Below are 13,907 nucleotides of genomic sequence, written 5' to 3'. Positions count from 1 at the left end.
AGCGGAAGGCTCGTCTAAGGAGGAGGTAGAGCAGATGATTGTGGTGTCTCCGTCGGCACAGTCGACACCTGATTGGATGGATATGTGGAATGTTTTAAATGCAAATGTGTCTTTATTCCATAAAAGATTGGACAAAGCAGAGTCCAGAGAAAAAGCAGGGAGTCAATCCATGGCTTTGACTGTGTCACAAGACCCTTCAGGGTCTCATAAACGTCCCCTGTCCCAGGTAGCAGACACTGATGCCGACACGGATTCTGACTCCAGTGTCGACTACGATGATGCGAGGTTACACCCAAGGGTGGCCAAAAGTATTCATTATATGATTATTGCAATAAAAGATGTTTTGCATATCACAGAGGACCCCTCGGTGCCTGACACGAGGGTATGCATGTTTAAGGAGAAGAAACCTGAGGTAACCCTTCCCCCATCTCATGAGCTGAACGCTTTATTTGAAAAAGCTTGGGAAACTCCAGACAAGAAACTGCAGATTCCCAAGAGAATTCTTCTGGCGTATCCTTTCCCCACACAGGACAGGTTACGGTGGGAATCCTCACCCAGGGTGGACAAGGCTTTGACGCGCTTGTCCAAAAAGGTGGCGCTACCGTCTCCAGACACGGCAGCCCTCAAGGATCCTGCTGATCGCAGACAGGAGACTACCTTAAAATCAATTTATACACATACGGGGGCCTTGCTCAGACCGGCAGTAGCGTCGGCATGGGTATGTAGCGCAATAGCAGCATGGACAGATAACTTGTCATCTGACATTGACACCCTAGATAAGGATAGCATTTTATTGACCTTGGGTCATATAAAAGACGCAGCGTTATATATGAGAGACGTTGGGCTGTTGGGTTCAAGAGCCAATGCCATGGCAATTTCTGCTAGGCGAGCCCTGTGGACCCGCCAATGGACGGGTGATGCCGATTCAAAGAGGCATATGGAAACTTTGCCTTACACGGGTGAGGTTTTATTTGGGGAGGGCGTCGCGGACCTGGTTTCCACAGCTACCGCGGGTAAATCTTTTTTTTTGCCTTATGTTCCCCCACAGCTAATCTAACAATTAACTCTTTGCGCTATTAAATATGGTATGGCTGATGTTCAAATTACCAAACTGCAAATTTTCTTATAATTCATGAGTTTTAATACACATAAAAAACTAGACCGGTCTAAGATATCTTAACAATATAAGAACAATAATATAATCAGTATTATCAAAATACTATTAAAAATGACTCAAGGAGGTGGAGCCAAGCTGATCTGTGCACAGTTCTCAAACGGACAAATTAGTAACTATATCTCAGTCCGCATAATACACTTGTTATAATGCGCAACAATTTGCTTCTAGAACCCATGTAGAAATGTAAGTTCCTTAGATGTTTTTTATGTAAAAGCAATGTTCCATATTTTATTGCCCATCAGCAAAGACAGAATAATGGCATGACAATATGCTCCTAAACGGAACCTTACGTATGGTTTCCGTCAGTGTTGTGTAACGCAAGATGGAGCCCCAATGGTGAGTACAGCGGTCCCGGTTTCAGGGGATCCAGCGCCAGCAATGACGCCCGCTGATGGCGAGGATGTCCAGCCACGGGGAACAACGAGACCGCACCGTTCCAGTGCTGCTTGCAAGCACCCAGGTCCCAGTCTCTCTCCTCTCAATGGGTGTCGGGCTGATGTTAATGGCGATGAACAGCTATACAGATGGGTTCAAAGGCAATATAAGGGTGCAAAATCCACACTTCTGAAGTGTTTCGCTCCTTTCACAGAAGCTTTATCCAAGCAAAAGAAAACACCTCAATATCAGATGCAGTCCTTTCGGTCGCATAAGTCCAGAAGGGGCCGGGGCTCTTCCTTCCTCACCAGAGGTAAGGGTAGAGGGAAAAGAATGCCTGCTACGGCTAGTTCCCAGGAACAGAAGTCCTCCCCGGCTTCTACAAAATCCACCGCATGACGCTGCGGCTCCACTGCGGGAGTCCGCACTGATGGGGGCACGTCTTCGACTCTTCAGCCAGATCTGGGTTCTGTCAGATTTGGATCCTTGGGCGATAGAAATTGTATCCCAAGGCTACAAACTGGAATTCGAAGAAGTGCCTCCTCGCCGATTAGTTTTAGCTGCGATACAAAAGCTGTGTCAACAGCAAGTGATTATCAAGGTTCCCCTAGTGCAACAGGGGAAGGGGTACTATTCAACTCTATTTGTGGTCCCGAAACCGGATGGCTCGGGCAGACCCATTCTGAATCTAAAATCCCTAAACTTGTATCTAAAAAAGTTCAAATTCAAGATGGGATCTCTCCGGGCAGTGATCTCCAGCCTGGAAGGGGGGGATTTAATGGTGTTACTAGACATAAAGGATGCATACCTTCATGTCCCCATTTATCCTCCTCCTCATCAGGCGTACCTGAGATTCGCTGTACAGGACTGTCATTACCAGTTTCAGACGTTGCCGTTTGGGCTGTCCACGGGCCCGAGGATTTTCACCAAGGTAATGGCGGAAATGATGGTGCTCCTACGCAGGCAAGGAGTCACAATTATCCCATACTTGGACGGTCTCCTGATAAAAGCGAGATCGAGAGATCAGTTGCTGAAAAGCGTGTCACTCTCCCTGAGAGTGCTGCAGCAACACGGCTGGATCCTAAATCTGCCAAAATCGCAGTTGATTCCAATGATTCGGCTATCATTTTTAGGCATGATTCTGGACACGGAAAAGAAGAGGGTTTTTCTCCCAACGGAAAAAGCCTAGGAATTCCAGAGCATGGTCATGGTGGCGGCCTACGAGGCCATATCCTTCGGCAGGTTCCATGCGAGGACATTTCAGTGGGACCTTCTGGACAAATGGTTGGGGTCCCATCTACAAATACATCAGAAAATAAGCCTGTCCCCCAGGGCCAGGGTGTCTCTCCTGTGGTGGCTGCAGAGTGCTCACCTTCTAGAGGGTCGCAGGTTCGGCATTCAGGACTGGGTTCTGGTGACCACGGACGCGAGCCTCCGAGGATGGGTAGCAGTCACACAAGGAAGGAATTTTCAGGGACTGTGGTCGAGCCAGGAGGCTTGTCTACACATTAACGTTCTGGAATTAAGGGCCATATACAACTGTCTACGACAAGCGGAGACTCTTCTTCGCGACCTACCTGTTCTGATTCAATCAGACAACGTCACAGCAGTGGCTCATGTAAACCGCCAAGGCGGGACAAGGAGCAGAGTGGCAGTGGCGGAAGCCACCAGGATTCTTCGCTGGGCAGAAAATCACGTAAGCGCGCTGTCAGCAGTCTTCATTCCGGGAGTGGACAACTGGGAAGCAGACTTCCTCAGCAGAAACGACCTCCATCCAGGAGAGTGGGGTCTTCATCAAGAAGTTTTTGCAGAGATAATAAGTCGTTGGGGGCTTCCTCAAATAGACGTGATGGCGTCACGCCTCAACAAGAAACTTTGGAGGTATTGTTCCAGATCAAGGGACCCTCAGGCGGTAGCAGTAGACGCCCTGGTAACACCATGGCTGTTTCCGTCGGTCTATGTCTTCCATCCTCTTCCACTCATCTCAAAAATACTGAGAATGATAAGGCGAAAAAGAGTCCAGACAATACTCATTGTTCCGGATTGGCCTCGGAGGGCCTGGTATTCAGATCTTCAGGAAATGCTCACAGAAGATCCGTGGCCTCTTCCTCCCAGGGAGGACCTGTTGCAGCAGGGACCCTGCGTGTTCCAAGACTTACCACGGTTACGTATGACGGCATGGCGGTTGAACGCCAAATCCTAGCTAGGAAAGGTATTCCGGGGGAGGTCATCCCTACTCTGATAAAAGCTAGGAAGGAGGTGACGGCGAAACATTATCACCGTATCTGGAGGAGATATGTATCTTGGTGTGAAGCAAAGAATGCTCCTACGGAAGATTTTCACCTGGGCCGTTTTCTCCACTTTCTGCAGACAGGAGTGGATATGGGCCTAAAGTTAGGCTCTATTAAGGTACAGATTTCGGCCCTGTCAATATTCTTTCAGAAGAAATTGGCTTCTCTCCCAGAAGTCCAGACTTTTGTAAAGGGAGTGCTGCACATCCAGCCTCCTTTTGTGCTCCCAGTGGCACCATGGGACCTTAACGTGGTGTTACAGTTCCTTAAATCACACTGGTTTGAACCTCTTCAAACAGCTGAGTTGAAATTTCTTACTTGGAAAGTGGTCATGTTGTTGGCCTTGGCATCTGTGAGGCGGGTGTCTGAATTGGCGGCTTTGTCTCACAAAAGCCCCTATCTGATTTTCCATGTGGATAGAGCGGAGTTGAGGACTCGTCCTCAATTTCTGCCTAAGGTGGTTTCATATGAACCTGCCTATTGTGGTGCCTGTGGCTATGGGGGACTTGGAGGATTCCAGGTCTCTTGATGTAGTCAGGGCCTTAAAGGTTTATGTAGCCAGGACGGCTCGGGTTAGGAAAACAGAGGCACTGTTTGTCCTGTATGCGGCCAACAAGGTTGGCGCCCCTGCTTCTAAGCAGACTATTGCCCGCTGGATCTGTAACACGATTCAGCAGGCTCATTCTACGGCTGGATTGCTGGTACCAAATTCGGTAAAGGCCCATTCCACTAGGAAGGTGGGCTCTTCTTGGGCGGCTGCCCGAGGTGTCTCGGCATTGCAACTATGCCGAGCGGCTACTTGGTCGGGTTCAAACACTTTTTCTAAATTCTACAAGTTTGATACCTTGGCTGAGGTATACCTTGCTCAATCGGTGCTGCAGAGTCATCCGCACTCTCCCGCCCGGTCTGGAGCTTTGGTATAATCCCCATGGTCCTTACGGAGTCCCCAGCATCCTCTACGGACTAGGAGAAAAAGATTTACCGGTAGGTTTAAAATCTTATTTTCTGTTTAACGGCAAATATACACGTTGTTTTGCACATGCAGTGCAGGATCATCATATGCCCAATTAACTTTCAGTTCTGCATTACCACCAAAGTTGATACATTAAACTTGTTGGATGCTAAAGTTGAGAAACAGAAACCACCTTAGTAAAGTAGAAAGTAGTAATAGAAAGTTATTCATACAAAATGCTTGAACATAACAAAAGTTTCCAAGTTGCAACATGCAACAGCACTGGAATCATAAAGAAGCATCGCAACCAAGAGTAGCCAAGCATAATGCCTTCTTGCCATGGAACAAGGGAGCCATTCATACACGCTATCAGAAAGCAGTGCATTCCAGCTTTTAATTGACAAATTTTAAAACAGTAAGACATTTTGTTTTATTTTCTGTAGCAGTAGGGGTATATTCAATTAAAGTCTGATCCATTCTGACATGCATTTGCCGAAATGGATCCGACAGGACCTATTCAATCAACGGCTAAATCCGTCAGTATTTTGCCGTTCCCGACAATCTCAATCCGACTTTAAAAAAAGTTGGATTGAGGAGATGAGGGAGCTGAGTGGAGGAGACGGGGGAGAGCAGTAACCCAGCTGCTACAGCAGCGCTGCAGAAGGATGGTGCACCGCCGCAAGACCTCACGGCAGCTTCCACCCGGCTCCAGCAAGCGGGACCTCACTTGCTGGAGCCGGGTGGACACTGCCGTGTGTGGCGGCGGTGCCCCATCCTCCTGCTACGCTGCTGTAGTCTGGGCTCCTGCTCTCTCTGCTGCTCTCCCCCGTCTCCCCGCTGCTCTCCCCGTCACCTCCTCTCAGCTCCCAATAGCTGCCGGGCCAAACCCGTCAGGTTTTGCCCGTTCAGGACAGTGTTAATCCGACTTTTTTAAAAGTCGAATTTACATTGTCGGAAACAGGGCCAAATCTTGTCTGACAGAAGCACGCGGATCGGTGGCTATTCCGCCGATCCACGTGCTTTCCGACAAGTCGAAATTACGACTTGTCGGAAAATTCTGGGGTCTATTGAATAGGTCAGAACCCCTTCCGACCTAAAAAAGCCGAAAACTGTTGTCTTTCTGACAGACGGCAGCTTTCGACTGCAATTGAATATACCCCTATGTAATCTTTAATTACTATAGAGGTAAATGCTCTTAACATAGCCGTTGAATAGTTGTAATAGTATCAGTTCACAAAATAAATATTTTGTAGCGTGTTCCAGTTAACACTGATAGTTATCTTTCTTTAGGTGGTTAGTCTGGCTCAGTAGCAAGGACAACAAAAGTTTTGCCTGTTGTAAATATTGACTTGATTCAATACCTTAGACCAGAAGTGCTAAACATGCGGCCCTCCAGCTGTTGTGGAACTAGTAATCCCGACATTCTCTGTCACAGTTTTAGCATTCCCTGCCATAGACTGGATCGGTATAGGATTCCGACGGTCGGGACCCTGGAGGTCAGGAGACCGATGCCGGGAACCCGACATCCATAATCCCGGCAGTGAGCGCAGCTTGTCCTCTCGCGGGCTCACTGCGCTTGCCACGCTTCGGGACACTATTTTATTCCCCCTCGGGTGGTGGCGTGGATCACCAAACGAGTGGGAACACCTGATTTGGTTCGGGATTCCAACCGCTGGCATTTTCCCATCTGCCGGGATTCCAGCATCGGTATCCTGACTGCCTTGATCCGGACAGCCAGTAATTTAACCGCATACCCCATAGATTGTTAATTCGGCATAATGGGGCTGATGCAGAGGTGAAAGTAAATGGGCGTATTTTGCTCAAATGAAGCATGCACAGAAATAATGCGTATATTCGCCCATATGCAGAGTTGCATGCAGCTGTATGTGTGCCCAGAATTCATCTACAGTGCCGTAACTAGGGGTGGGCAAGTGGTGCCGCCGTCCAGGGCACAGGAGCTGGTGGACTGCACCATCACTGTCATGTGGCAGTTGTATGGCATGCAGGGTGCCTGTAGAAGATTTATCTATTTCATAAAAATGTATAGTTATGCATTTATTAGGCATACACATTAAAAATGGAGACATCCATCTGTAGCACATGAAGAAGATAACTGAAAACGTATTTTAGTTTTGTTGTGTAAACCTTAAACTTTATTTTTTCAGATATGAACCATGAAGGTAGAACACATTGGGGGTCATTCAGACCTGATCGCACGCTAGATTTTTTTGCTGCACTGCGGTCAGGTCAGAACTGCGCATGCGTATGCACCGCAATTCACAGGCGCGTCATACTGGTGCAAAGCGGATTGTTGCTGTGCGATGAATTTTACATAGAATCCATTCGCACAACTGATCACAAGAAGATCGACAGGAAGAGAGCGTTTGTGGGTGTCAACTGACCGTTTTATGGGAGTGTTTGTAAAAAAGAAGGCGTGTCCAAGCGATTGCAGGGCGGGTATCTGACGTCCATTTAGGGCCCGGACAGGCTGAAGTGATCGCAGCGGCTGAGTAAGTTCTGGGCAACTTAGAAACTGCACAAATCTTTTTTGTAGTGCTCGGCTGCACATGCGATCGCACACTTGCAAAGCAAAAATACACTCCCCTATGGGCGGCGACTATCTGATCGCAGCGCTGCAAAAAATGGCTAGCGAGCAATCAGGTCTGAATTAGGTTCAGTGTTACCTTAACATTCAACTGATTCTCTTCATTAAGCTCCTCCCACATATTCCTATTCAACCAATCAACACTGTGCATATCAGCCAATTTGTGTGGTCTGTTGGAGAAGCATCTCCCGACCCTCATAATATTCCAACCGTCTGCATAAGGGTGACCTTATGCAGTTGTGTAAAAATACACAACTTATTTCCATTTTTTTCAGCCCAGAAATACGCAGCCTTTGTATATGTTAAAAAAAAAAGCAAATTGATAAACTGTTTAATAGCTTTGTAACTCCTGAATGGTTACACATGATATGGTGAAACAAAAGTCATTTACTGTAAGTCTGCAATCTGGTATGAACCACTCTATACCTAATAGGCAAGAATACACAAGTGCTTGATCGATATTCATTATTCCAGCAAGCAGGAGATCAGCAGCACTATGCAGACAAGGTGAAAACGCTACTTGAAGCATTTTAGTGTAGTTGGCAGCTTAAAGACCCATACACACTAGACGAGAAAGTAAAATATCTCGCTCAGAAGGGCCAATCTGAGCGAGATCTTTTACAATCTTGTCCAGTGTGTACACTCAGTGTCGTTAATGATGCGCACTCCCGCGCATCGTTAACGACCCCCTACCTCGTCTGAACATGTACAGATGAGGGAGGTCCTCGTTGACGACAGCCCATGCTGCTGATGTAGTATGTGCGTCTCGCCTTCCCCTGCCATCACTCCCTTTCCCGCAGGCATCGGCGAGTGTATATGCACTTGCCGATGCCAGCACCCTAACGGGTCCCCGCTGCCGTCAATATCTCTGTCAGCGTGGACTCGTTCAGTGTGTATGGGCCTTAAGTGTAAACTTGTTGGTCCAGCAGCACATTTACAGTTATACATCTGACACCGTCTAAATGCTTTACGTTGTATTTTAACTATGCATAGTGCCGCTGACATGCTGCTGTCAGTCTCATGACTGTCGATCAGCTGAATGCATCCCAAGAGACAGATGTGAGTTGTCAGGCTCGGTGTCTGTATCTTGTACTGCATAAATAAGTTCTTAAGAGAAAATCTAGTTTCAGTGATAGATATTCTGTCTGGATAAATGATATGATGCTGGCTGTAGCTCAACAATGTGATTGCCGTGAGTGTGGAAGAAAATACAGTATATAAAACAAAGGAGCCAGCCAATGGTCTGATGCCAAGCAAGGAATGTATATGTGGAGATGTACAGAAAGCAGCTAACCAAAAATGTGTGTCTGTCGTCTACATGCTTGAAAGTATTTTTACAAGGATCAGCTGAAATATTACCTGAGAATGAAGTTCAACAGACTCATTTTATCATAATAAACTCAGTCATCAAATATGGAATAAGTGTAAATGGTAGCTGAAATACCTGTTTTGCGGAGACAGCTTTTTATGTTCTGTCCAATTGTAAATTGAGTTTGTTTACCTTTTACCTATAATATAATGAAGGTATGCATGAATGTATGTATGTATGTATGTATAGTATTTAATTTTACATTATAAATCATGTGTTATGGTGCCTTAAAAATGTAAATTAAAAAAAATGTATTAAAAATGGTGCGCAAGGTTATATTTTGCTGCTGAGGGTCTTCTCACCCTTTTGCTGAGGCCATTTTCTGAAGTTAGCGCTTGACACATTCCAACTTAAGTATCAATGATTTTTTTTTATGTGGTACCAAAAGCACAAAGAACTACTTTGTTGTTTTTGTGTCTATAGCAATCCACCTTCCAATAAGTAAAAAGCAGGATTCAAGCGGTGGTGTTGGGGGGGTTTTGGTGATGAGGGGGATTCAATTGCCCGTGATAATTTACAGCAAGCTAATTAATACCCTCAGGGCTATCTAATTAACCCCAAAGTCTGACTGATGCTGGCACTTATTGAGGATTTTTTTTTCAGTACCTGCTGAGGTCCCGAAACAAAATCCCCAATAAGTGCCCTGTTTTCACGATCATAGGGCCTAATTCAGCATGGACCGCAAAAGCAAAATCTTTCTTTAATGGGCAAAACCATGTGCACTGCAGGTTGGGCAGATATGACATGTGCAGAGAGAGTTAGATTTGGTTGGGTTATTTTGTTTCTGTGCAGGGTAAATACTGGCTGCTTTATTTTTCCGTTGCAATTTAGATTTCAGTTTGAACACACCCCACCCAAATGTAACTCTCTCTGCACATGATATATCTGCCCCACCTGCAGTACACATGGTTTTTCCCATTAGAGAAAGATTTTGGTTTTGCGATCCATGCTGAATTAGGCCCATAGTCTCAAAAACACATACATCTGTGAACTTATTATGAATCACATGTGTTTTCACCTGAAAACAGGTAATTTTTCATGCTGTAAAAACGGACTCTAATTGGATTGCCTGAAAACAAAATGATGAGATGTGCAGGTTCGGATTTACTCTATTCTTAATGCCAGAATTAACGCAAGTTCAGATTTACCCAGATTTTTCTTATTGGCTATCTAAAACATGTGACATCCGAAAACCAATAAGATGCCGTTTTGAGATCCAGGTAAATCTGATCGCGCACATCTCTAGTTTTTTCCACTCAAATAATTACCATGGGCAATTGAATTACTCCCTATGTGTATGTTTAAAAAAAATTATGTGCACTTGAAATAAATTTTTGACAAAAGATTCGGGAGATCTGTAAAAAATTAAAGTTTGTTGTATACTGTTTCAGTTATTGTCTATAGCAGTAACAGTAACTCCTAAGGGGGCACATCGTTTGAAAGCGGAGACAAATAAAAATCAGGAGGAGGCACTGTTACAAACTATTCCCTAGAAGTTGAAATCTTTTTTGTGTTTTGGTATTTTTTTTTATTTTTTTTTTATTTTTAAGATTTTTGTTGTAAACGTAAGCTAAAAACGCAACACAGCTAAAAAGAAGAAATGTCAATGCAGGTAGAGGAGGTATGAAGTGAGAGATTCATTTACATAACAGTGGGCATTCACTTGACCGCTATTGTACAAACTTATTTTTATTTAAAATATAAAAAAAATATTTCTGATCTATTAAAAACATTTATTTTTATTAATGTAAATAAGTCACTACATCAGAGGACTTTAAACTTCCTAACGTTTAAGCCTATTACATTTTCTGTTAGTCTATGTTGGATTTAAAGATCCCACACGTGCAAATGATGATTCTGCAGACAGTCCCTGAAGGCATGATCTGTGGAATTGGCAGATGCTCCGTCCAGGAGAGGTAGCCACATGTGTTGCTCATAAAATTATATTTAATCTATTATTTTCCTTAGAGAGTTCCAGTTGTGGTCTCAGGAGAGACTTTTAAAGATGTGTTAATACAAACTTTACTGCAAAATAGATGGTGCTTTTGTTATTTATATTAGTGATATTACTAGTGTTTTAGATAAAAGCCTAAATTGAGCATTACTTATTTTGTTAATCTGTATTATGTCTTCTCAGAATATGCTTCTATAGTAACAGTTTATAATTTTAAAGTAAGGGGGTGTTTTAATCAAAGTTTGGAGGGAGATAATAAGAATTTACTTACCGATAATTCTATTTCTCGGAGTCCGTAGTGGATGCTGGGGTTCCTGAAAAGACCATGGGGAATAGCGGCTCCGCAGGAGACAGGGCACAAAAAGTAAAGCTTTAGGATCAGGTGGTGTGCACTGGCTCCTCCCCCTATGACCCTCCTCCAAGCCAGTTAGGTACTGTGCCCGGACGAGCGTACACAATAAGGGAGGAATTTTGAATCCCGGGTAAGACTCATACCAGCCACACCAATCACACGTACAACTTGTGATCTAAACCCAGTTAACAGTATGATAACAGCGGAGCCTCTGAAAAGATGGCTCACAACAATAATAACCTGATTTTTGTAACTATGTACAAGTATTGCAGATAATCCGCACTTGGGATGGGCGCCCAGCATCCACTACGGACTCCGAGAAATAGAATTATCGGTAAGTAAATTCTTATTTTCTCTATCGTCCTAGTGGATGCTGGGGTTCCTGAAAGGACCATGGGGATTATACCAAAGCTCCCAAACGGGCGGGAGAGTGCGGATGACTCTGCAGCACCGAATGAGAGAACTCCAGGTCCTCTTTTGCCAGGATATCAAATTTGTAGAATTTTACAAACGTGTTCTCCCCTGACCACGTAGCTGCTCGGCAGAGTTGTAATGCCGAGACCTCTCGGGCAGCCGCCCAAGATGAGCCCACCTTCCTTGTGGAATGGGCCTTAACCGATTTAGACTGTGGCAGGCCTGCCTCAGAATGTGCAAGTTGAATTGTGTTACAAATCCAACGAGCAATCGACTGCTTAGAAGCAGGCGCACCCAACTTGTTGGGTGCATACAGTATAAACAGCGAGTCAGATTTTCTGACTCCAGCTGTCCTGGAACATATTTTCAGGGCCCTGACAACTTCTAGCAACTTGGAGTCCTCCAAGTCCCTAGTAGGTGCAAGGCACCACAATAAGCTGGTTCAGGTGAAACACTGACACCACCTTAGGGAGAGAACTGGGGACGAGTCCGCAGCTCTGCCCTGTCCGAATGGACAAACAGATATGGGCTTTTTTGAGAAAAAACCACCAATTTGACACTCGCCTGGTCCAGGCCAGGGCCAAGAGCATGGTCACTTTTTATGTGAGATGCTGCAAATCCACATACTTGACTGGTTTTAAACCAATGTGATTTGAGGAATCCCAGAACTACGTTGAGATCCCACAGTGCCACTGGAGGCACAAAAAAGGGGTTTGTATATGCAATACTCCCTTGACAAACTTCTGGACTTCAGGAACTGAAGCCAATTCTTTCTGGAAGAAAATTTTCAGGGCCGAATTTGAACCTTAATGGACCCCAATTTGAGGCCCATAGACACTCCTGTTTGCAGGAAATGCAGGAAACGACCGAGTTGAAATTTCTTTGTGGGGCCTTCCTGGCCTCACACCACGCAACATATTTTCGCCACACGTGGTGATAATGTTGTGCGGTCACCTCCTTTCTGGCTTTGACCAGGGTAGGAATGACCTCTTCCGGAATGCCCTTTTTCCCTTAGGATCCGGCTTTCCATCGCCATGCCGACAAACGCAGCTGCGGTAAGTCTTGGAACAGACATGGTACTTGCTGAAGCAAGTCCCTTCTTAGCGGCAGAGGCCATAAGACCTCTGTAAGCATCTCTTGAAGTTCCGGGTACCAAGTCCTTCTTGGCCAATCCGGAGCCATGAGTATAGTTCTTACTCCTCTACGTCTTATAATTCTCAGCACCTTAGGTATGAGAAGCAGAGGAGGGAACACATACACCGACTGGTACACCCACGGTGTTACCAGAACGTCCACATCTATTGCCTGAGGGTCTCTTGACCTGGCGCAATACCTGTCCCGTTTTTTTTTTTTTTTTTTTTTCAGACGGGACGCCATCATGTCCACCTTTGGTATTTCCCAACGGTTTACAATCATGTGGAAAAAACTTCTCAATGAAGTTTCCACTCTCCCGGGTGGAGGTCGTGCTGAGGAAGTCTGCTTCCCAGTTTCCATTCCCGGGATGAAAAACTGCTGACAGTGTTATCACATGATTTTCCGCCCAGCGAAAAGTCCTTGCAGTTTCTGCCATTGCCCTCCTGCTTCTTGTGTCGCCCTGTCTGTTTACGTGGGCGACTGCCGTGATGTTTTTCCCACTGGATCAATACCGGCTGACCTTGAAGCAGAGGTCTTGCTAAGCTTAGAGCATTATAAATTTACCCTTAGCTCCAGTATATTTATGTGGAGAAAAGTCTCCATACTTGATCACACTCCCTGGAAATTTTTCCCTTGTGTGACTGCTCCCCAGCCTCTCAGGCTGGGCTCCGTGGTTACCAGCATCCAATCCTGAATGCCGAATCTGCGGCCCTCTAGAAGATGAGCACTCTATAACCACCACAGGAGAGACACCCTTGTCCTTGGATATTGGGTTATCCGCTGATGCATCTGAAGATGCGATCCGGACCATTTGTCCAGCAGATCCCACTGAAAAGTTCTTACGTGAAATCTGCCGAATGGAATTGCTTCGTAGGAAGCCACCATTTTTACCAGGACCCTTGTGCAATGATGCACTGTTTTTAGGAGGTTCCTGACTTGCTCGGATAACTCCCTGGCTTTCTCTTCCGGGAGAAACACCTTTTTCTGGACTGTGTCCAGAATCATCCCTAGGCACAGCAGACGTGTCGTCGGGATCAGCTGCGATTTTGGAATATTTAGAATCCACCCGTGCTGATTGTAGCAGTATCCGAGATAGTGCTACTCCGACCTCCAACTGTTCCCTGGACTATGCCCCTATCAGGAGATCGTCCAAGTAAGGGATAATTAAGACGCCATTTCTTCGAAGAAGAACCATCAATTCGGCCATTACCTTGGTAAAGACCCCGGGGTGCCGTGGACAATCCAAACGGCAGCGTCTGAAACTGATAGTGACAGTTCTGCACC

At 45.5% G+C, this 13,907-nt stretch overlaps 1 protein-coding gene across 3 annotated transcripts in view; it reads left to right on the top strand.

The window, feature by feature from the left end:
• Positions 1-13,907, top strand: part of ARHGAP6 (Rho GTPase activating protein 6) — a 401,534-nt gene that overhangs the window by 291,710 nt on the left and 95,917 nt on the right. The window lies entirely within an intron of this gene.

Source organism: Pseudophryne corroboree, chromosome 2 (genome assembly GCF_028390025.1).
Source record: "Pseudophryne corroboree isolate aPseCor3 chromosome 2, aPseCor3.hap2, whole genome shotgun sequence".
NCBI classification, from domain to species: domain Eukaryota; kingdom Metazoa; phylum Chordata; class Amphibia; order Anura; family Myobatrachidae; genus Pseudophryne; species Pseudophryne corroboree.
Note: the sequence above shows the minus strand (reverse complement) of the source record. Positions and strands in the feature narration are given on the sequence as shown.